This window comes from Falco biarmicus, chromosome 9, assembly GCF_023638135.1.
Source record: "Falco biarmicus isolate bFalBia1 chromosome 9, bFalBia1.pri, whole genome shotgun sequence".
Taxonomy (NCBI): domain Eukaryota; kingdom Metazoa; phylum Chordata; class Aves; order Falconiformes; family Falconidae; genus Falco; species Falco biarmicus.
Genome location: NC_079296.1, coordinates 14,891,750 through 14,914,259, shown reverse-complemented (window position 1 = coordinate 14,914,259; position 22,510 = coordinate 14,891,750). Strand labels below are relative to the sequence as shown.

At 41.0% G+C, this 22,510-nt stretch overlaps 1 protein-coding gene across 1 annotated transcript in view; it reads left to right on the top strand.

The window, feature by feature from the left end:
* Positions 1-2,036: 2,036 nt before the first annotated feature.
* Positions 2,037-22,510, top strand: part of LOC130155253 (endoplasmic reticulum-Golgi intermediate compartment protein 3-like) — a 287,833-nt gene continuing 267,359 nt past the window's right edge. Inside the window, exon 1 of the transcript XR_008823982.1 lies at positions 2,037-2,178. The gene's annotated coding sequence lies outside the window, so the exon portion shown is untranslated. The remainder of the gene's footprint in view (positions 2,179-22,510) is intronic.

The following is a 22,510-nucleotide window of genomic DNA, read 5'->3' as shown; positions in this document are numbered from 1 at the left end:
ATTTAAAAGAATAAGGAATATCAAGGGAGTTGGTAGAAGGAAAAAAAAAGAAAAGAAGACAATTAAAACTGGTCAGACAGCATCAACCCCAGTTCAGATAATCTCCTGCTTTACAAAGAGTTGAATTTCAGGTGGATTTTGTAGCCTGGGTCGACAGGCTGTGTGTGGGCAGGCTGCTCTCACCATTAGTACCAAGTATATTTTGTTCGTGCTTGTAAGATTAATTCTAACTCTTTGCTGTTGTTTAATACAACGAGTACTTGTCCCGTTTCTGTAGACCCAGTATCAGGACAAGCAGATTTAGGAAGACACAGCAGTAATTAAAGTGCAGTTAGCTGTGCAATGGACCCATACTTAATTTTAAGTTGTGTGCTCAATAAGTGTCGGGAAGACAGGCTTGTTTGGTGTTTTTTAAATGGGGCTGAATAGGTGAATAATCCAACTGAAAACTTTTTTTTGCAGTGTCCTTCTAGTGATGATACGTGTGACTCTCCAGTGTTTTGAGGGATTTGGCATTTGCTGTTTGTACAACCCCCGCTCTAGATGAGGAATGGTAGCATGGTTTTCGGCTCTGTTTTTACAATGAGAAGGGAGAAGGCATGTCATTTTGGAAAGTACATTTGTTGGGAAAAAGCTGTGAGACTGATTATTTTGCTGTCTGCCAAACCCTTTAAATATGACCTGGTTCACCTAACAACTCTAAACAGGAGCTGAGCGCGTTGGAGAATTTAGCCCAGAAAACATGACAGTCATTATGTATGACCTGGTGCTGGGTACCTCAGATTTACACAAGCAAGATTCACGCAATTGCAGTTTATTGGAAAGAGGACTGAAATAAGAAGTCATATAAACTTAACTGAAAACATCTGTCTGGTCACCATTTCAATTTCAGTACAACTGGTAGGTCTGCCTGCTGTGTGGCAACTAGCTCACAAAGATAAGGGGTAGGATGGTTAGTTACGCTAGTAGAATGAGGGGGGGAATAGTAAGAAAGAACAATGAAGGGGGGGGAGGGGGCAAAGATTACCTCACTATCTACTTTAAATACCTTCATTTATCTCTTGCTTGGTTGCTGTAACCTGACAGCTTTCACCCTGTGGAAGCTGTTGTCTTTGTAACCCCAATAACAGCTGAAATTTGTCTCTCAAGTTGTTTCTCATCATTGGTACTTGTCACTGCAGCCCTGCCAGAAAAGCAGGATAAACCCTTTGTAATGAAGTATCGATCACCCTATGTGATTCACTCTATTTTTGTGCAGCTCTTTTTCAGTTTCTTTCTTTTTTTTTTTTTAAATCCTCACTTGTTAATGCCCTGGGTAGCTCAGCCCCTATGCAGGAATTTCTCTGACACTAATCACCTCCCATCTATCTAGCCATTCTGTCTGATAGGTAGTGCAGTCGAATAGCTTGAAGGTATGCGGCACGAAAACCATTGGAAAATGGTAAAAAATTGTATTTGGTGGTTTGCCAGCTGGGATTTTTTTGGTGCAGTCCATTTGGGTTTGACATGATATGGAGAAATAGCGTGAAATGGGGACAATGGACATCGATCGTGATTGTATATGTCTGCTCAAGGAATGTGGGTATGGTGACCGGTCATGGGTGCGGTGTCTGGTCACATAGGCACACAGCTTTGAGGAGACGCCTGCCCTTCTTCCTCTAACAAAGGGGCTATTTAAAAAAGAATGAGAAAAGGATGAGAGACATTCAAATGCTGTCTAGAGGGAGGGAGTGCTAAGTCTCCTTGCCGGAGAAGATCGGATGGTCACAAGGACATGAATCACCTACAAACCTGCAAGACCACCACATTCCAGGCAAAGGACTGGTAAGCTAATTAACATACGAAGCGAGAGTAAGCGGGTTTAGGTAACGAGTATGTATAGGCGTTAATTGAATATTCATTTGTTTTATTGTATAAATGTGAGATGGTTCGTCACTTCGGGCACGCACGCTTGTGGAGGAGCGATCCCCGTGCATCTGCGCGCAAGAAACATACCTACTTTATAACTTTCGAGTGATAGAGTCTTAATTCCGCACGTCATTTTGGCGAGCCAGGCAGGAGGATTTCTGCTCGGCTGAGGGACCAGCTGCGGAGCGGACGCTCCTAGGCGCGCCCCGGCAGATTTCCTCGGAGGAGCCTCCTCTTCTCAGCTGTCCAGCGTAGTCCCCAGGAGGAAAGGTACCTTGGGAGGGGGTTTGCTGACCAAGGGGTGGCCGCTAGCGATCTTGAGGGCAGATCGAGCAAACCCGAGGTTACTGCCAGATCCTAAAAGCCCGGAGGCCTCGTGACGGAAAGCGGGGGGGGGGGGGGGGGGGGGGGGCGAAATAAGGCGGAATCTCACAGTAACAAGTTAAGAGGAACCTCATAGCAAAAGGTCGGAAAAAAAAAAAAAAAAAAAAGGAAAACATGAGAGTAACAAAATCTTAAATACTTGATAAAGATCTGGGAAGCTAAAAACTTCCTTTAGGTTGTCTTAAGAATTGGGGAATTCCTAGAATGTAACAACTGAAATAGCGCTCTGTGTCGTTGGTTCTATGTGTTGTCTTGTTACATGTTCAAAACTCGGAGTTATGAAATGTATGTTGAAAAATAATAATATTCTGGTAATTCTAGGCAAATAGCGGAAAACTTAACACTCTGCTTAAGACCAGGAAAAATTAGAATCTGTTGTTTGGTTTTTTGGCAATTGTTCATTGAAATGCATACTTTGTGAACTGTCAGTGTTCCTAAAAGTTGTACATAAGTGCACGGTACCGTATAACATACTACTTGTGTGACTGAGGGCTGCCCGGAGAGTGTGAAGTGTGTGAGTGTCACTGCGCAGTGAGTCGGGACCGATCTGCGTGTCCGTGTTCCCCGCGAGGGGCCGGCCAGAGAGGGACGGAGCGATTGAAAAATCAATTTATGAAGTGTTGGAATGCATAATTAGAAATTAGAGAGGGAGACTGTGGACAAAACATTAGAGCTAACATCATTTGGAAAAAACACGGGTTAACCTCTGCTCTTAGTGTTGTAGGTGCTGCTAAAATATATTATCTCCTTTCAAAAAAAAAAAAAAAAAAAAAAAGAGACCAAGAAATAAGGCTAAATAACTAATACATTGTAGGCAAATATATCAGACTTATTAGGAAGATGGGGGGCAAACCGAGCCAAGAAATAAATACCAAAATACCCCTGGGATGTATTTTGAAGCATTGGAAAGAATTTGGCGGAATTCCCGGAGGAAATTTGAACAAAAAAGACATTTTTAAAATATTGTCAGAATTGGTGGCCTTTGTATACATTAGGCGATGGTGAAAGATGGCCACCTGAAGGAGGTCTTGTATTACAACACGATTTTACAGCTTATGTTGTTTCTTCGTAGAGAACAAAAGTGGGATGAAATAATGTGTGCAGATATGTTTGTGTGGCAGAAAGAGTGCGGGATTAACATCACCTGATCTTTGATTATGGCTCTAGAAAAGGATAGGAAAAAAAAAAACCTGAGACCTAAACTAGAAGGATGTTCTTGTTGAAATTTTTGTGTTAAAAAGCTCAGGTTGTAGTTCCTTCTGTGGAGCAACCAGAATGAAACGCGTTGTAAGATAAAAACTTGTACCAATGTATGTAAAAACCTGAGGCGGGGGGGGGTGGGTGTGTGGAGAATCAAAGACCTTGTGAAAGTGTTAAAGTATTGGGGTGAGTTTGTACAAACCCCCGTACCCCCTCGAAGGTGCGACTGAGTCATGCTGGGATGCATGGCAGGATGTTTTCTGTTTGCCTGCAAAGGCATGATATGTAAGAACGCAGACTTAAAGCAACAAGGAGCAGATTTGCATTCAGGGTAAGAAAGAGTTAAAACAGAAGTGCTGTTGCAGAGGCAGGCTTGTGTAACCTGCAGAGCAGGAAGAGCATCTCCTGCCCCGAATCCTTCCGATGGTGAGGAGGAGGGGGTTGCTGTTGCTGACAATTGAGCAGAAGGACCTGACAATGTCAGCCCAATTGCTGCAGCATTTGCAGTACAACAGGACCGGTAACGGCCCCTTTAGGGCAGGCAACGGGTCTGAGGAGAGTAAAGGTGAACCTTTGATGGGAAATTTAGATGTTTGAAAGTTGGTTATGAAAGATTTGTCAGGATGATCTAATAGGACTAGAGAAAGGTTCGAGTTACTAGGTAAGCGTGATATAGAAAAGTTGATAGAAGGAACAGGGAAGGTGTACAGAAGGTAAGAGAAGAAGAGCTGGGTCGTGCTAAACCGGTAGAGGAGATGAGGCAGGGACGGGAGGAATGTCGGGCAGAAGTGAAAGAGTGAATCCCTCTCCTATGGGATCGGATCACTGTGCATGTTGTGGGGAAAGTGGACACTGGAAGCGAGATGGCCCTAAGCTAAAGAACCATCAAGGGGTTCTGGTGAACTAGGGACTAGGAAAAATGAGGTGGAATTTTAGTGAATACAAAACTAACTTATTTGTTAAACTGCAGTAAAAAAAATTAAATAATTTGTTACAGTTGTGGGAGCTGCTGGCCACAGGAAAACATCCTGAAACCTTTAAAGTACAAACTAAGAAAACAAATAAGAATGCCAAATTCACCAAAATCTTTGTTGGGCTGAGATTTATTAGAACATCTAGACGTTTAAAGAAGGAGAAATGAAACTAAAAGTTAAAAATGATCAAGTAATTGAAATATTGAGCTTATCTTTAATTCAACAGAAAAAAGGAAAAGAGGACCTCCCTGAAGTAAAAGAAATTTTTAACCAGGTGTATCTTAAAATAAATTCCAGGAAAGGTGAAAAATGCTTTACCTGTTACAGTAAAAATGATAAGGGGGAGGCTTGCCCAGTTCAGCTAAAACAATATCCCTTGGTCAGTAAGGCTGTGGGGGATATTGGCAGAAAAACTGAAATAAAATACACTCTCTAGTAGTTCTACTAATGTAAATCTGTGTGTCTTACCATGACGGTGACTTGTTATGGGATGTGCAGATGAAGCTCCGCATTGACAACAAAGTACAAGGAATAAGGTTGGTCAGGTGCCTCCTACCGTAGTCAAGGGCAAGACTGGGTTGGCCTCTGTGTTTGCCACCGAGAAGAATCTTGAGCTCTGCTGTTGGCTGCAGCCCAGTAGGTGCTGAGCAGTGGGAACATATGCCATGCCAGACCTTGATGTGAGGAATGGCCCCCTCTGTTATAAGAGGGTCATCCAGGAAGAAAGAACATAAGATGGCCCATTGAGGGACTGATTTGGAAATTGGAAACCGCCTGGCTGACCATGAGGCCAGACGAGTAACAGAGGAGGTAGGAAAGGAGGAATTATCCTTAATACCAGACGGTAAAATCCAAACTGTAAGTACAGATCAGGAGCCAAACTATTCTAAAGAAAACTTAAAGGTAATTCAGGACATGAATGATAAAATAAAAATAAGTAAGTGGACTTATTTAAGGGATGGTCGTATAGTGGTACCATCCAATTTAATATGGACCACAGCCCTAACAGAACATAATGAGACTCATTGGGGAGCTGATACTTTATATAAAAGTCTAAATCAGAAATTGATAGGGCAAAACTTGTATACTGTAATAAAACAGGTGACTCAGCAATGTGAAATGTGTTTACGCAATAATCCCAATACAGCAAATAAAATAAAACTAGGGAACATTAGTAGAGGAAACTATCCAGGACAACAGTGGCAAGCTGATTTTCCAAACTCCCAAGAAAAGGGGGGTACCAATGTTATAGATTTGCTAATAAGTTAAGATTGATTTCCTTTATTCGATTGATTATTTGATTTTATAAAATTATTTTATAGAACAGAAATATAGAAGGATAAGAAATATATTTTAATGAAACTTAGAGTTGCACAGTAAAAGCTGCTATGAGATCCTCTGTGCATCCCGTACCACGGCTAGAAGAAGGGGCTAGAACCATTGTTAAAACTTAGCTAATAACTTTAGGGTTTGAAAGGTTCCTTTGTATTTGACCAGTCTTCTGTCTGTAGAAGTGTATTGAAATGTCAGAATATGAGATGAATGGAAACTGGGGAGAGTCGACTGGAACAGCTTGTAGTTACCTGCCAAGAAATCGTGAACTTTACTAAAAGGTAATTCCGGCAGGGGGAGATCGCGACCACCGACTCATATACATACCACCTACCCAAATCGTACCCCAGACCCATTTCTAGACCTTTCTAAGCTCTACTGCGCAGAATCGGATATAGGAGGAGAATATTAATGACTTATGGGAAATATCATGTTTATGCATGAATACTTAATGAATATGTATGAATAAGTTCTATATATGGTGTCTGATTTTGAGACCTGGCGTGCGTTGATCGTGAGAGGACTCGCTCACGCACCCGGCCGTCAATAAAGAAGTGTCTGCTTATCTACATCACATTGGTGTCGATAAGTTCTTCATTCCGAGATTTCGGTAACAGTTTTGGCAACGCAGATGGGACCTCGCTGAAGGAGACCGGCGGAGTCGGGGACCTGATCGGTTCCAGCCGGCACCGAGGATTTCTCGGGGATACCCATTGATCCCCGATTCATAAGGCTCTTCGCGACGTTCCCTGGATTTTTGGTAAGACACTTCTTTTTCTAATTGTAGTAAGTGGGTTGGAGTCCCACTAAAGTAAGTAAGTAAGTGCACTAGAGGAAGTGGGTAGGAGTCCCACTATAGTAAGTGTATGGTAAGGAGTGGGATGGAGTCCCACCACTGGGTTGGAGTCCCACTGAGTAAGTCTGCCTGTCAGACGCAGTGACAGCTGCGCAGGGTAGGACTAGGAGTCTGCCCGTAAGACATAAGTGAAAGCTATTGCAGGGTTGGACTAAAAGGATCCTTGTGGAACTGGAAGCCTAGGCGTCTGCCCGTAAGACAAAAGCGAAAGCTATTGCAGGGTTGGACAAAAGTGGAAGCAAGAGAACAAGAATATGCTGTAGTGTTCTCTAAGGTAGTGCCTCTAACAAGAAGTTAGAAGGGTTTTGGTTTTTTTTTTTTGATACGGAATTTTTTCTTGTGTTTGTGTATTGAGAAGAAAATTAAGAAGTGTATAATATTGTGTTTTATGTCTTTGTTTAAAGTAACTGTGGGAAAGTGTGAGTGTGGCTGTAAGGGTGAGACGTGCAATTGAGCACAAAAGCGAGTGTGGAGAGTGGATCCGCGGATCAGAGTGACAGAGCTGAATAATTGTGTATTGTACTGTGAGTGATTATACCAGGGCATCTAAGTTAACTCGGTTGTTTAAAAGTAAAAGCATGGGTAATCTTGCTGTAAATGACAAAATCCCGAAAAATTCTTTGTTGGGATGTTTATTGGCACATTGGGGAAATTTACATGATGATCTGCAAAAGAGCCAGATGATTGAGTATTGTAATAATCTGAGTATTGTAATAATTGGTGGCCTTTGTATATATTGGATGATCAGGAAAAGTGGCCCATGAATGGGACGCTGAATTATAACACTGTTCTGCAGTTAATGCTGTATTGTAAAAGAGAAGGGAAACGGAATAAAATGCCAAATGTGGATTTGTTCTTTTAACTTAAGACAAAGAAAGGATTGGCAGGATGAATGTAAGCTAACTATTAGAGATAATTTGGTAATGGCTATAACTTCTGATAATAAGAAAGTGGAAAAAAAAATGTTGTTCAACCTGTGAGATTGGGAGTGGATACAGGAGTGACATTTTTTTAATTAAATACCTGTAAAGGAAAAATTGGAACAAAACCAGGCCATTCCTGCAACCCCCGGATTTGAAATTTGGAAATAAGATAATTACACATGAATTTTTGTATGTACCAGAGTGTCCGATACCCTTCTTAGGAAGAGATCCGTTATCCAAATGAAATGCACAAATTGTTTTTGACGAAGGAGAACTTTTCTTGAAAATACCTGAGTCAAAAACGGGAGAAATCCTGATGATACAAGAAAAAGTAAAGGAACAAGAAATTCCACCGGAGGTGGATTTGGCAGTGATCCCTACTGTATGGGAGACTGATATTCCTGGTAAATCAAAACTAGCAGAACCTGTTAAAATAGATTTGAAGGAAGGCGCAGGAACAGTGAGAATTAAACAATATCTAATCAAATCAGAAGTGAGACAGGAATTGAAGAAATTGATTGGTAAATTTTTGGAGTATAAAATTTTGGAAGAATGTGAATCTGAGTATAATACTTCTATTTTACCAGTCAGAAAACCCTCGGGTGAATATAGGCTGGTGCAAGACTTGAGAGCAGTAAATTAAATAGTTAAGGATATTTATCCTGTAGTAGCAAACCCTTATACACTGTTAACAGCGTTAAGGGAGACTTATCAGTGGTTTACAGTGCGTGATTTAAAAGATGCTCTCTTTTGTATACCTTTGGAAAAGGGAAGCAGAAAACTGTTTGCTTTTGAATGGGAAAATCCTCATCACAGGTCTGTAACTTTGATGTATTCTTGCAAACTTCAAGTCAGAAGCCAACTATTCCCCATTTCCAGTGCATACTTGCCATGTGTTGTATATACATACGTCTTTTCCTCTGATGTAGGTCATAAAGCTGAACTGTCAGGTATGTTTTGTTATGAAGGAGTCACTTACTGTAGCAATGAATTGTCCTCACCGAATTAATTTTCACTACAACAGCGTTTTCAATGGAAGTTTACAGTCACCATAGTTCAGGCAGGCAGCCAAGGCAGAAGGGATTTCTGTTTGTATTTCTCTGTTTCAGTGCCAAAGGAGGAGGATTAGCTTGTGCTGAAAGGAGCAGAGAGGTGAGATAGAAATGCTTGACCTGGTCTTTACTAGACATTTGCTCATTATTTTCTTTTGAATGTTTTGCAAGTCCTTCTTCATGCCTGTGGACAAGAACAGGTTAAAAACCATGTAGACCTGCCAAAGCTTTACAAATGTCTTTACTAGCTTTATTAAACCAAGCTAAAAGAAACCCCGTATATCTTCTTTCTTTCTCCTTTATTCTCACCCCACCCCCATCCTCCTACCCCCATAGGATTTGGGGTTTTTCTTTCCAGCCCACACATGTGTAAGTGCCTGCTTGGTGCAGGAGACACATTTTCATAGTTTATTAGCTTGCCTTTCCAGCCCCAGCTTGTCAGTACCCCTGACTGATGTGTTCAGGGCTTTGTTGGGTTGCTTGTGACCGTGCTTGGATGAGTGCTGCAAATTTTCTGTAACCAATCTGGTAATTTAGTTGAATGCAGCACAAGCTGGAAGATGGGGACAAGCCTTTGATCTCTGACACTGTGATACCAGCAGGGGAGAAAATAAAAAAAAAAAAAAACACTTCAGAGTCAAGATGTGTTAAATTAGTTGGAAAGTAAATTGACAGAGAGTTGGCAACTAATGCATGCTATAAAATCGCTAACCCTTTCGGTAAAGTATGGGTATTTTCCAGCAGTGGAAAGTAGTTTGCCATTAAGCTTTTGTCTAAGTAAGCTGGCTAGTAATGGCAAGAGCAAAGGCTTAACGCTTCTGTTCTATATCCAAGAACTTATTTGGGGATACCACAGCATCGTCTTAAGAAAATGAAAGTTGTTAATGCAGCAAGAAGTTCTTCACATCTTATTTGGAATTCTTAACTACTTGTTTAAGGGTGCATTTCCTATTAACAGCCTATCAGGCTACTGTTTCTGCCAAAACCTCCCCGTGCCCCTCTTTTTGTAAGTTAGTTGGGTTTCCCATTTCCCTTCCCTGAGCTGCATAGTAAATGTAATGTAGTTCATTTAACAACCAAAATATTGCAGACTGTCAACACTGTCAAGCGGACTAGCAGAGTAAGACTTTGAAATCTCTGCAGTATTTTTGAGATAACATACAAAATATAATCAACAAGCTACACTGACCCAAAACAGTCCGCCACCTGCCAAACCCCCCAAATTTTTTTCCATTGGCGCCTATCAGTGAGCAGGTAATCCCCCTGCTTCCCACTTTGGAGGAATGCGTGCGTTGATGAGATGGCCAACATGGTCTGTAATGCAAGTTAGTAAGTTAATTTCTATATCCAGTGGCTTTTGTTGAAGTTTCAGAAATAGTTATTTAACAAATGTGTGTTTAAAACCTTTTGAATCACTTCCTAGAAGCCTTCCTAGATTCCCTTTCCAGAAGTATTCTCTCTGGGTAGAGATGTCACGTGGTCTAAATAACTTGTGTGCAGATTTCTTCTGCATGAAATCTGACAGCGTCTTTTCAGGAGCAGTAGTGGGAATGGTAAATCCATAATGTGTTGCGACAAGGAAATGTGGAGCAAAATGGTGTCATTTAAATTTAGGCCAGAAAGCCAGAACACATCAAGGAGCGGCTCTGAATTAAGGCAGATACACTGGGCGTGGAGGAGAGCAGCCAGGGATTGGAGGTTGAAGGAAAATCAGGAATCAAACCACTTAAGTTTTCCCAGAGAGCAGGATGTATGGTATGGCTGTTCTCTCCAATTGCGTGTGTGGTAGCAGTTTGTGTGCGTGGTTACTCCTCAATCTGCACGTGTTTTATGGTTTTTTCCTAAGGTTTCCTCTCTTTGTAATAAGATCAAACTCAATTATTGAGCTATGGACTGACTTCCCTAAAACTCCACAGGCCTAGATTTTCCAGTAGTCTGACTGGAACACAGATACCCGAGTAGTTTAAACAGGTGGTCATTTGCAGCGTAGTTACTGAAGTTGTTAATGACAAATAATAAGCTCAGCTTGCAAACTCCAAGAATATCTGATTTGTTTGCCTGCCTGCAATGAATTGTCTTCTGTGCAGAATACAGATGATCCTGCTATTGCAAGCCATAAAAAGGAAATTATTTCAATTCATCTGCCCTAGTCCTGGAAGCACTTGCAAGCTATCTGCAGGATTAGGGCCATCATTTGCTTCTGTGAGGGCAGCCAGTCTTTACCAGCTTTAACGGTATCCCAGTTTTGCAGAGGAGAGAAACCCTGGAGCAGCTTTCTGAAGTTTCCAGTGTGATAGTGATCTTGTTTTCTTTAGCAAACTGGACGTTTTTTCACCTTAATCTCTAGCTGCTGCAGGCATGTTATTTTTTACCATTTTGATTTTTGAAACTATATTTTTACACTGGCTATTTAAAAAGACTTTTATTTGAGAGATTCATGCTCAGAAATGTCAGGAAAATGTTCCTTCTTTTTACATCGTTTTTTTTCTTAAATCATCCTGTTTTTAAGGGAATTAACACGTGATGTTCAAGCATCTGTGTTTGGCAATACTACTCAGTTAGCAATCAGTATAGGTTCTTCTTAAGGAGTACATGATTCAGGTGAATCTTGTTGCCTTTTCATCCATTTCCTTAAAAAACTGAAATAATGATTCACCGTCTATACTCTTTATAATCCCAAACACTTCCTCCCTTTCCCTGTATTTCTTAGGTACGATAAATAAATTTGTGAAGAAATGAAGAATTGTTATTACAATGAAGAAATAGTCCAGTAAAAAAACTGTGAGAAGGAAAACATCACCACCTTACTGTTGGAGTTAGGGCATGCATTTTTTTCCCACTTACGAATTCTGTATTTTTAGTTGATTTGTATGGTTTGCTACCCACACAAGTTACACAGAATGGAGTAGAGGGAAGTGCATTTCTGTAAAGCTGTCTTTTCTTTTCTTTTTAAATACAAAAACTATGAAGCGTGGATTGCAATGCAGAGGTTTTTTTCTTATAAAACCCTCCTTTAAGGTATGGCAGATATTGGAAAAAAATATTACTGATTTTTACTGATAACATTTACTTACACATTGTAGTACTAATCTTAGTAAGCGTATGCTTTTATGTATTTGAGACCAATACTTCAGATTTCTTTGCTGTTCGTTTCCCTTTGTGTTTATTAAACTCCAGTAACTTTTTAAGCACACAAATGCTTTTTGATTTGGGTTTTATTTTGTGTTTGGTTTTTTTCCATTTTGAGATTATGCATCTGAACAGTTTGTCAAGAAATGCAATAAAAGGCTTTGCCTAGCTTTATGTCCTGTACACCGTTACAGATCATGATATCGTTGATACTCCAAACTTGCATTGACATTACACAGCTTTGGTTCTAGATGATGCGTTGGTAGAGGGAGGGAGGAATTTGATTTCAACTGCAAGTATGCCAGCCAAAAAATAATAAAAGAATAATAAAAGAAAAATCAGTTGACCATTACTATTTTTGTTTCTTGGGGAAGTACCTTTCCTTTCTTTAATCTGTGAAAGCTTGCCTACCAATAGATCCTCTCGGCTGCCTTCTGGGGAGCTTGGAGTCGTAAACCATTTGTCTGCCTAAAGACATCTTAAAGAAAACCTATAAAGCAAAAATATAACACATAGCATGTAAAAGCTGAGCATTCATGTTAAACCTGCATATATCACAGAAAGTGTGCCTTGCAGGAAATTTCACCTAAAAATTTTTAGACTGTTAAATCACAATTATTTCTTGATACCACATTTGATATACTGCCCCTGTCATTGGCCTCTTGTGTTTGTGAATATAGCCTTTATTTTGAAACTTTGCTATTGACTGGTGATGACATTAATTCATGTTTGTTAGGAAACTGCCGCATCTTGTTAGTTTGAGCTGCTGAACACTGAGGAATGTCGAGGTGGACTTGTCAATAGAGTTGGTAATCCTGCTTTGAGTAACTCAAACGGTCAATATGGTGCAAGAAAGCAGCATGCAGATGCCTTTGCAGAGAGTTAAGCTTTGTTAAATATTTCTGATGTGTTTTGTGGTACCTGACTGAACTCCCATTGGGGGAGAACTATGTATTGAAATTCACCTTGCAGGTTGAGCCTGATCTTTCTGCTGCTGGTTGTTATGCTCGCAGCTTCCAGGCTTCTGCTCACCGTCAAAGATGTCTAAGTAAAAAATACTAATGATCTGATGTCCGTTCTAGCTGGAAAGCTTTGTAGGTAGTTACGCTGTTATTAATTCTAGCTGCTTGGTTTTTCTCCACCTCAGGAACATTACATTGTCAACTTCCTTTTGTCACAGCGATGCACTGTCCCGTATGCATCCATTGTTTACAGTTTCCATTTCCATGTCGGTTACATATTACTGGCAATGCACCCATTTTTATTAGTTAACAGCGTAAATCCATGTTCTGTTCTCTTTTGGACAAAGCTGCTTTTGGTCATATCCAAGTAAGCTGCCATTACAAGCTGCTGGAACTTGGACTGCTTTTGTTGGACATGTTTTGTAATGGCATAAGATTCTGGCACAGTATGTTGTAGAGGCTGATTTTAGTCAGTGCAGTTTAAACACACTAGATTCCCCATCAATTACATTGCTAAATCTTTGACAGACTCTGCCAATCTTTGGGTAAAAACTTTACAATTCTTCATTTTGACAGCCAAAGGAAGAGAGGGAAGTGAGAACGACTTTGTACAGAACATTCAATATGGGGAGTGTGTCGAAGTTTTCTTAGCTGACTCTTTCCACAGTTAAGAAATGTATGGTAGGTTTTAGTTGTGATAGAGTTTCTTCAGATGCTTTACATCAGAAATGTCCTACAATCAGAAATTGTGTTTGAGTCTAATTTAACTTAGTAACTCTGGTTTTTCTTTCTTTTTTGAAACTATTTACATATATATATATATGTGTGTGTTTCAAATGGATGGTGTACTGGTTCACTTTTTAGCCAAAGAGGTATTTTTTTTTTTTGATTGAATGCAAATGAAGACACATGTCAGTGCCTTGAATCTTACAGCTACTATATTTCTTTCCAAAGCATCTTTGAAGCAGCACTTCAGTGATACAGTACAGGAATCTTCCAGTTTTGTATCCATGACTGTCTGCATGATTCTTTCCTGTACAGAAAATCAGCTGGATGCTCTTTGGAAGTGTGTGTTTAAATATGCATGAGTTGCTTCTTTGCCTACACCTTAAACTTTTTCCCAAATTCCTGGACCCTTTGTGCATGTGCTGTGTAATTTCACCAGAGCCTGTACAGTGTGCATAGCTAAGATTTGTGGACATACAGTAGCTTCATCTGGGCTACCAGATGCCCAGACATTCCTGCATTCAGCATTGTAGATGTATGAGCAGTCCTCAGTCATCCACAGAACATTTCTAAGAAACGCGTGCAAAGAGCAAGTCTTAGATTGTACTATTACCCTATTTTCAGTCATATTCAGAATCTTTTCTTTCATTTGTTGGGCGGCATCTTATTGAATATGTTATACCTGTACGTTAGATGTGTGCGTATGTATATTGTGTGTGTAGTTTTATAAGTGTATTTTGGAAAAGATCTGTATTTAAGTACATATGCCTATAGCATAAGTACCCTTGGGTTTGAAACCAGTATTGGCCTATCCCTGTACGTATTGTTCTGTGTGAATATGTACAGAATTAAATTCTGTTATTAGGAATGTGATTTTATGCAGATGTGAACAACATCTGAATGTAGTGGTTGAAATCTTGTTCCTATTAAAATCATTAACTGTCTACCCCTAGGCACTCAAGAACGGTATTTCAATGAGCATAGGTAAGTCATTCAAGGAAACAGGAAAAATAATCAGGGAAAATAAACTTGATTTATTTTATTAAGGCTATTCTTCATTACTCCTTAAAATAAACATTATTTCAATTGTCTTGCTGCAGAGTTAAGTGACCACCGAAGAGAGAAGTCAGAAGTCATTTGACATAATAGTTCATTGTGGCTTTCAGTGCTGCTGTTACTTGGTTTTATGTGAACACAACGGTTAAACATAGGTAAACTAATGGAACTGGAGTTGTTTTGAAATGGTTATGCTAAGGGGAAAGAGATGGTTTCTTTTTTCTGGACATACCTGAACAGCAGTTTTTCTCTTTTTGGATGGAAACCTAGACCCTAGGTCTAATGAAGCGCAGCACAATGTGGGCTCATGGTTCTGGCTGTTCCTTTGCATTTTGGAGCTCTCTGCACCACAGAGACCCAGCTGCAAAAACTACACTGTTCAATTGCCAGCTTGGGCAAATTGAAAGGTTAAGACAGTCTTCATGCCTCTCTTCTTGCTATTTGTGTCAGCCTTTGAGACCACCTTGCTGTTGTTTTGTTAAACTGTCCCCTTCTGAGGGTAGCTGAGAGCCCGGGATTGGCAGCTTGTCAGGACTCCTGAATCCCTTCGTAGCTTTTGGAAATTTGGGCTGAAGTTTGAGAATGTATTCCCTCCTGTAAGTGTATAGGTTGTTATTACTTTGTTTTCAACAAGTGAGGGGCTTTGAGAATCTTTTTTGGCAGGGATTTTCAGCATCTCCCCCTCCTGCCCCCGCCCATCCCTTAATATTAATAAATGTTTTCTTAGGGTTTACCTCAGGCTAAGGAATTTGCATTGTGTGTGACAGTCGTTTATAGCAAGGGTATTCTGTTTTAATCCCTTCGCTATCATTGAACAGGAAAGGAAGCCTGTTCTTTCAAGTTGATGCAGGGAAGTGCATCAAGTGATGCATTATCAAGTGATGATAAAAGGATATTTTGTTTTAAAATGGCTGAGAAAATGTGCTGTCTACATTGCTTTTTCCACCTTTCCTTATCTGTGATGGGCTTAGGAGGAGCCTTCACTCCCTCTTTGGGCATCTTCATTGTGGCTGCCCTGCGAGGGGCAAGGAAACGGAGAGAGAGAAAAAAGGTGAGAGCGCTGCTAGCATCCTTTTCCAAACCTGGTTAATGGCTCAATCAAAGGGCAGAATCTTGTGATGCACAAAGACGTTAATTAATGATCTGCAGACACAGAGCTGTAGCACTAAAATAGGATTTTCAGCTCTTCCTTGTTAACAGTCTTTTATTATTATTGTTATAAGAAGGATGGCACTTTTCACTCCCTTCGTGCAAGCTTCAGTCATGCTATTAATACAGCTTCCTAAAGTATATGTGAAAGCAGCTGCAGTCAGCGATTTAGCAATGCAGACACACACTCATGACAATATTGAGCAACATCACAAGCATGATTTGTAATGGTAAAGGGCTAGAGGATGAACCTGAACATGCAGCACATTCTCAAATCTAAGCCTCCAGCATTTGAATCGGAGTTATGTTAGCAGATCCTGCTCATCTTTGGGTAACTTTTGAGAAGAGAGGTTTTCACAGATATGACTGAAGGCTGGGGTGTGATTCAGTGTTTCACCTCTATGGGGGTACTAAAGGACTCTGATTTTGAATGTGATCTCAAAATGGATTAAAGTCTTGTAAAGGGCTGTAATGGTTACATCTGACCATCTAGCACCACGCCAGTGATGGCCAGAAAATGAGTTCTCATGCCCTGTGGGTTGCTGACCAGCAGAGGAATAAAAGATTAAATGGAAATTACAATCCATCTGGAAAGGATTCCTTATCACTCAGGATGGACTGGAGTCAACAAGGGATTTTATTAATTTAATTACTAAAATCTTTTTTCTCTTCCTTCTGAAAAAGAGAGATTAGATAAGGTGGCTGAAAAATAAGGTGTCAGTGATGGGATTAGAGAGGTTCCTGCAATTTTTCAGACATTTGTTTTGAATTAAACATCATTCAAGCTTTATTTTGGGGCACTAATGCTCCCCCCTCCCCCACCCGCCCCACTTTATAGTTTCAGGCTATAGTTGTAGACCTTTTTTCCTATCAGGGCTGGCCCTTGTCCCTAATCCAGACTACGAAGGAGCCACTTCTTGTAGATTGCGTTTCTGGCAATGTGTTTGAGTGTTTGCCTCCACGGGTCCTTGTCAGCTGCTTCCCTGGAATAAGAGCCCTGCTCCTTCCAGGGTCTGATCTGCCTCTCCTGCCGGCTAAATGCGAATGGCTTGCATGTGGCTGGCTGTAGTCACACGAATCTTACCAGCAGGATAAGACCATATACTGGATTTTTGTAAGCGCTTGAAGGTTTGTGTTTGTTTTCCTTTTATTTTGAACTAGCTTCTTAGCGGTAGGCACACAGCAAACTATCTTGGAGTTTCATTAAGAAGTAGGTTATTAGGTGAAAGCTTTATTTGTTCTGTCTGTAATTCAGTGATTTGTTCCAAAATCATAAATCCGTCTTCCTCTTTCTTTTGCCACTGACCAGCTCATTCTTTCAGCTTCATGTCAGGCACCTCACTCCCCACTCCCTTTCTAGAACAGGTTTCCTTCATTACCTCCTTTCTTCTTACATCTTGTGAGGTTTTTTTTGCTTGTGGGTTTGTTGGTTTTTTGGTTTTGTTTTGTTGGGGTTTTGTTGGTTTTTTTTTTTTAACAATTAGTGTGTTCCTCCTAACAGCCTCCATTTCCACAGTCTTTTTACAAAGAAACTGGGTTGTCTTTGTCTCTTTGCTGAGCACCTTCCTGTCAAGTCAAAGCTCCTGATTTTTGCCTGGCTCCTGACCCTAGCACGATTTTGGCTGTATTAGTTGCTTGTGGGAAAATTAGCTGGTTCTTCCTTCTCCTTGCAGTTCCTTTCCTTTATACATCTCACATGTCCCCCATCAATCACCTTGTGCCAGCCTCAGAGGCTGTCAGGAGAAGTTGGCACTTCCCGCTTCCCCCCTCCTCCCAGGGATTCCACTTTTGGATCATGCCTTTATGCCTCCCGGAAGGACTTGCAGCTTCTTTTTGTGTGCTTTCTGTTCTGCAGAGCTGGCGCGCCCCCTCGCACACCTCGTTCTACCCTTGGTGCATCTTCCTGCCCAGCAGATGAGATGTTCCTTCCCTGCTAACTGCATTTAGCTGTGCTTAGGTGGTTTTCAGTCTCTTAGTTTATCGGCACCTTTCACTTTTATTGGTTGGCTCTTCTTTCCTGCTCTAGTTCTACATTAAATCTCTCCTATGCTCTCATTTCTTACGAGCGTTATTCTGATTTAGATATGGTTGCAAAAGATGAGTTTAAGCTTCAGGGGAAAATTTGGACCCCTCCAAAACAGCAGACTTCCATTATGACAAGAAGTGTTTGGAGGGGAGAGCATGGTAGTGCTGGTGGGAGCAGGAAGGTTAAAGTGACTTTGGAAATCTCAGGCAGCTTCCCGAGATTCGGCACAGTGATGACACTCCTGAAGATCTCTGTTGCTGGTTTTATCATCAAAAATACTTAACTCCCGTAATCCTGGTCAGGTGGAATGAAAGAGCTCCATTCATTGAAGAGTCCTGGCATTCCCACTGCCTTCCCATTACTTTTATCCCACTGCTTCTGCAGTCCTTAGCCAAGCGTGAGTTATATGCTTAGCAGTATGATCAAGACAGGGCTGAGGCTCAGATAAGCTCTCACAATTTTTTTATGCTATCTTTTGTACGTTGCTGTTTTGAGATGAGAGAAGGAAAAAGGGTTAGGCTCGTATAGGCATTCAGAGACATATGGGTCTTATTTCTTAGGAAGTGCTGTTAGGATCCTTAGGGATATGCTGCAATCCCACTATCTCATAATCATAAAAAAAAAAAAATTAATGTGCTCTTTTTGCCCTGCTACCCGTGAATCACGGTAGTAAGCAGTCTCCAGGTTTGTTTGCCTTTTACTCGGCCAGGGCCCACACCCGATGTGTGGCGGGTAGAATCAGCCTTGACTTTTAAGCAGCCTGCCAGCGCTGTCTGTAGCTAATTAGAAATCTGCTCTTACAGTCAGGTTTTCCTTTCAGAATGTTAATTAATTTTCCGAACCTCTGTTATTTGGATGAATTGGGACCATAGCGGCAAGATAAGAAACATCTGGCTTCTTTTCCAGGTCTGTTACACTTCTGGATTCCTATCCTCCTGTGTGCCGGTTAACCCTGTGATACCTGGGGTGGGGACGTGAGCCAGCCGCCTTTCTCCTCTCCATTTGATACGTCATGTGTGTGTGGCTGTCCCACCTTTACTTTGTGTTCTCTTGCAGTATCTAATTGATTCTTGATGAGGCCTCTGTGCTCCATTTCTTTCTGTGCAAAACATGTCAGTGCTGTTTGGCAGCATTGCTCTGTGGCATGAGTCCTTGGGGTCAGGAGACTGGCTCAGGGTTCATGTCCTCCCTGTCCCCCAGGGTCACCTGTGACCCCTTCTGCCCTCGCAGTCGGTCTGCTCTGTGAGGCTTTGCGGTGTGCACTTAGAGCTGTGAGTTGGAGAAGGAAGCGCCTGTAGCCTTTGTAAATTCTGCAGCATGTCGTGTTATTTCACTCCTTCCATCTGCAAAACAGAGATAACTACCCATCTGTGTAAGAACAGTGTTGAGAGATTTAATTAGCTGCTGTCCACAGGGCTCTGAAGGTGTAAGGTATATCTGAAATGTTTTTAAATGTATTACTAAGTTGAGTTTTGCAGACTTTTGCTCTTTCCCATACAATTACCGTGAGATGTGCACAGTAGATGCGCAGATATGAAATACTTCAGAGTTCTTGTGTGTCCTTAGAAAAGACACCGCATTAAACCAAAACAATACATCAAAGTGAATTAAGGCCTTTTGAAATAATCTTTCTTACTGTATGTGGTTTAGGACCAGCTGAATCCTCTGCAAAGCCAACACGGGGAGCAAGAGAGGGAGAGGGGAGAGAGAAAGACACTTATTTATGTGAAGTCTGTCCCTCCGTTCGACTTTGTACAGTCAGAAACTGAAAGAAAGGCTTCCCTAGTGTGTCCAGGTTTCTGGTGAATGGCTCCTTTGGGTGCGGAAGTGAGCGCTGCAGAAAGGAACAGTTCATGAGTGTTTCTCTGTTCTGCCCTGTTGGACTGAGACACATCCCTCTTTCTAGGTCACTAAGCTAATCAAGTCAAGGATTTCTGTCCATTGTCCTTCTTATCAGTCGCAGCTGCATTTGCATTAGGAAGCTTTCTGTTTCTTTAAGCCTCATTCATGCACTGATTAAATGCCTTTCCAAGTCTGCAGAAGCAAATGTCTTATGTATTATACAGCCATCTCTCGACCCAAGTAAAACCAACGTACAGTAGAATATGTTTAAAAGCAGATGAAAGGAAAAAAAAAATTGTTTTGATTTATCTGATCCTTGGTGATAAAACATAGGGGCAAAACAGGTGGAAGCTAGTGTTTCTAATGTGTGATTTTTAACTTGATGTTGGGTAGCATCAGTATCAGTGTGCAGCCGAACAAGCAGTCTAAGGTGGGATATGAATTTGCTTTTCTTGAATGTTTGAGTAACATTGCTGTAGCATTTCATAATAAGCAGCAGTAGCTGTTGCAATGTATTAGATAATAAATTGGTCCTGGTAGCACATTTCCAATTCACAGGGATAACTGAAGGATAAACTTGAGACAAAAATACAAGAACTACCACCATTGTAACCAAAGAGTTTTGTTTGCTTTTAAAAAGGTGGCAGTCTGCCTATGGTTATGCTTTGGTTTTCCCACTGATTCATAATCTGCATGTTTGCAGGTATTAGCTAGAATGTCCATTCTCTTTATTATGAGTACAGCTTTGGACAAAATAGTAAAGATTTCCTTGTCCTCTTGTGACTGCTGCAGCCCACCCACATCCCAAAGGGGGGACCCCATTGTTTGGTGTTTTTTCCCCTCTGGATCTCCTGAGTTACTGGGACATGTTGACCTTAATTTTCTGCTAGTACAATTTTTGCTTTTAACAGTGTAGGAAAAATGGCCTTGGCCATCTTCTTACCTTTCCTGTGGCCATTAGTTCATTTTCCAGACCTACTTCAAAAATGTTGGGAAATATCCTTTGGGGAACAATACTATGCTTTTTTGTTTTGTTTCTTTTTTTTTTTTTTTTCTTTTTCTTTTCAAGAGCATCATCTAGGGTTCCCTGCTCAACAACTCTACCCTTCCTTGTATATTTTTTCCTGCAGGTTCCTTTACGAATGTCCTCTTTTAGACCATAGGTGATGTCCTGAAGCTTAGACTTTGCTGTGCTCCCTCAGCCTGGTGAGCATGTATGGGTTCAGCTCCTCTGCAGCACAGGAAGAAGTTCCTGTTGCTCTCATTTTCTTTCACTGCTCTCAGATAAATACTGAGTTCACCTCAGCCCAGCAGAATTCAAGTGCTGTGTCGTGATCACGGGGCCTCCCTCAAAAAGCAGCTGAGTGAAGGTCAGCAATGCCAACAGGCAGTGGTAGGAGCAGGTTAAACCTCAGAAGTGCTGTGTCACAATACCAACACAAGCAAGATCTGAATGGCAATGGTTGTCCCAGTGGCTGCTGGATACCCCGGCACTCTTGCAGCTGTGGAGTGAAGGGTCATCTTGAGGAGGAGAAAATAAGAAATGTGTTGATAAGAAAACTTCTTATTTAAAAACAGGAGTCGTATTATGAGAGCTAAACACACAGTGGTATACAAACTGCTTAACTTAAAAGGCCTTACAATGCAGCTGGACCAACATGAAATCTTTTTCCCTCCTTAGAAGCCTGCTTCCTGTAAAAGGCTCAGGTTGTCTCTTGCCGAGTAGTTTCTCCTAGGCTGCAGTGCAATCAACATCTCATGTGTGCACACTTGTTTTTTGCATTTTAATGCCCAGAAATCTGCTCAGCCAATCCTTTGAAATACTGTAAGTGTCCAGGATTAGGGACCAAGGGAAGGGCTTTGTCTGGACAGTGAGGCACTGCAGAACAGTGGCTCTGCAGTAACTCTCAAATATATGTCTTTTGAGGGACCATATAGTAATCCCAAGTCAATTCTAGGTAGCTCGTAAGCTGCATTACCTGGCATTTGCTGAAAGCATGGTCAGCTGCTGGAGAGCAAATATATGTTCAGTTAAAAGACAGGAATAAAAATAAGCAACTTTTGGAGTTAACTGGAGACCAATTATTCTGTGCTGCAGGAAATTCTGTCATTGAAGTGGCAATGTAACTTCATTGTAAAACAATTCTGTATTAACATAAGATCAAACATTTGTAAATAGTCCAGAAAACTGATTTTTGCATTGAAAGAAATATTTCTGTTGAATCGGAGTATTCTGATTTTCAAGGCTACATAACCAATTTTAACGAGAACACATAAAATGCATTTTAAACTGGAAAGCTTTTTCCTAAATGACAATGTGAATAAACATGTCCATAACATTTTGATTCAATGGTTCCATCATATTCCTAAGGAAAACCATCCCTCAAAAATATTTGGCTGTGACAACTATGTGGATTCAGTTGTGTTGATAAGAAACAACATGGTGGCTCTTCCTGGGAATGCATGTGAGAGTCTAAAGAAACACAGAGACTGGAGTGGTGCAACATTTGGTGGTACTAGCTCTGCATTCAGCAGGGATTACTCGTAGCTCCATGGGATCTTTATTGACTGAGACCTGCTAAGGATCTAGCTTGCTAAATATGCAAGACAGTTGTTATCTCAAGCCTCCAGCATACTTAGGAGCCAATGACAGACAAGCTACAGATTAGCTGAGTGGTTTAATTATTCTTATCATTTGTCCACGTTAGCCTGTGGTTTCTTGAACTGTACTTTGATTAAAATTCTTTGATTAAACAGATGAGTTGACAAGACTTGATGACAAGTTCAAGGCAAGACAAGCTGGCAGCTCCTCACAGCCCTCTGAATTGTGGTACAAAATTATGAACCTTTTCCTGCTTCAGTTTTCATTCCTGCTTTCTCTCCCACCCATAGCCAAGTGGACTTAGGCTAAATCAATAGGGACCTAAACATATTTTGGAGCAGTATCTCTTATGTAAGAACGTGTAGCAGCTATAACTGAAAGAGGGAGAG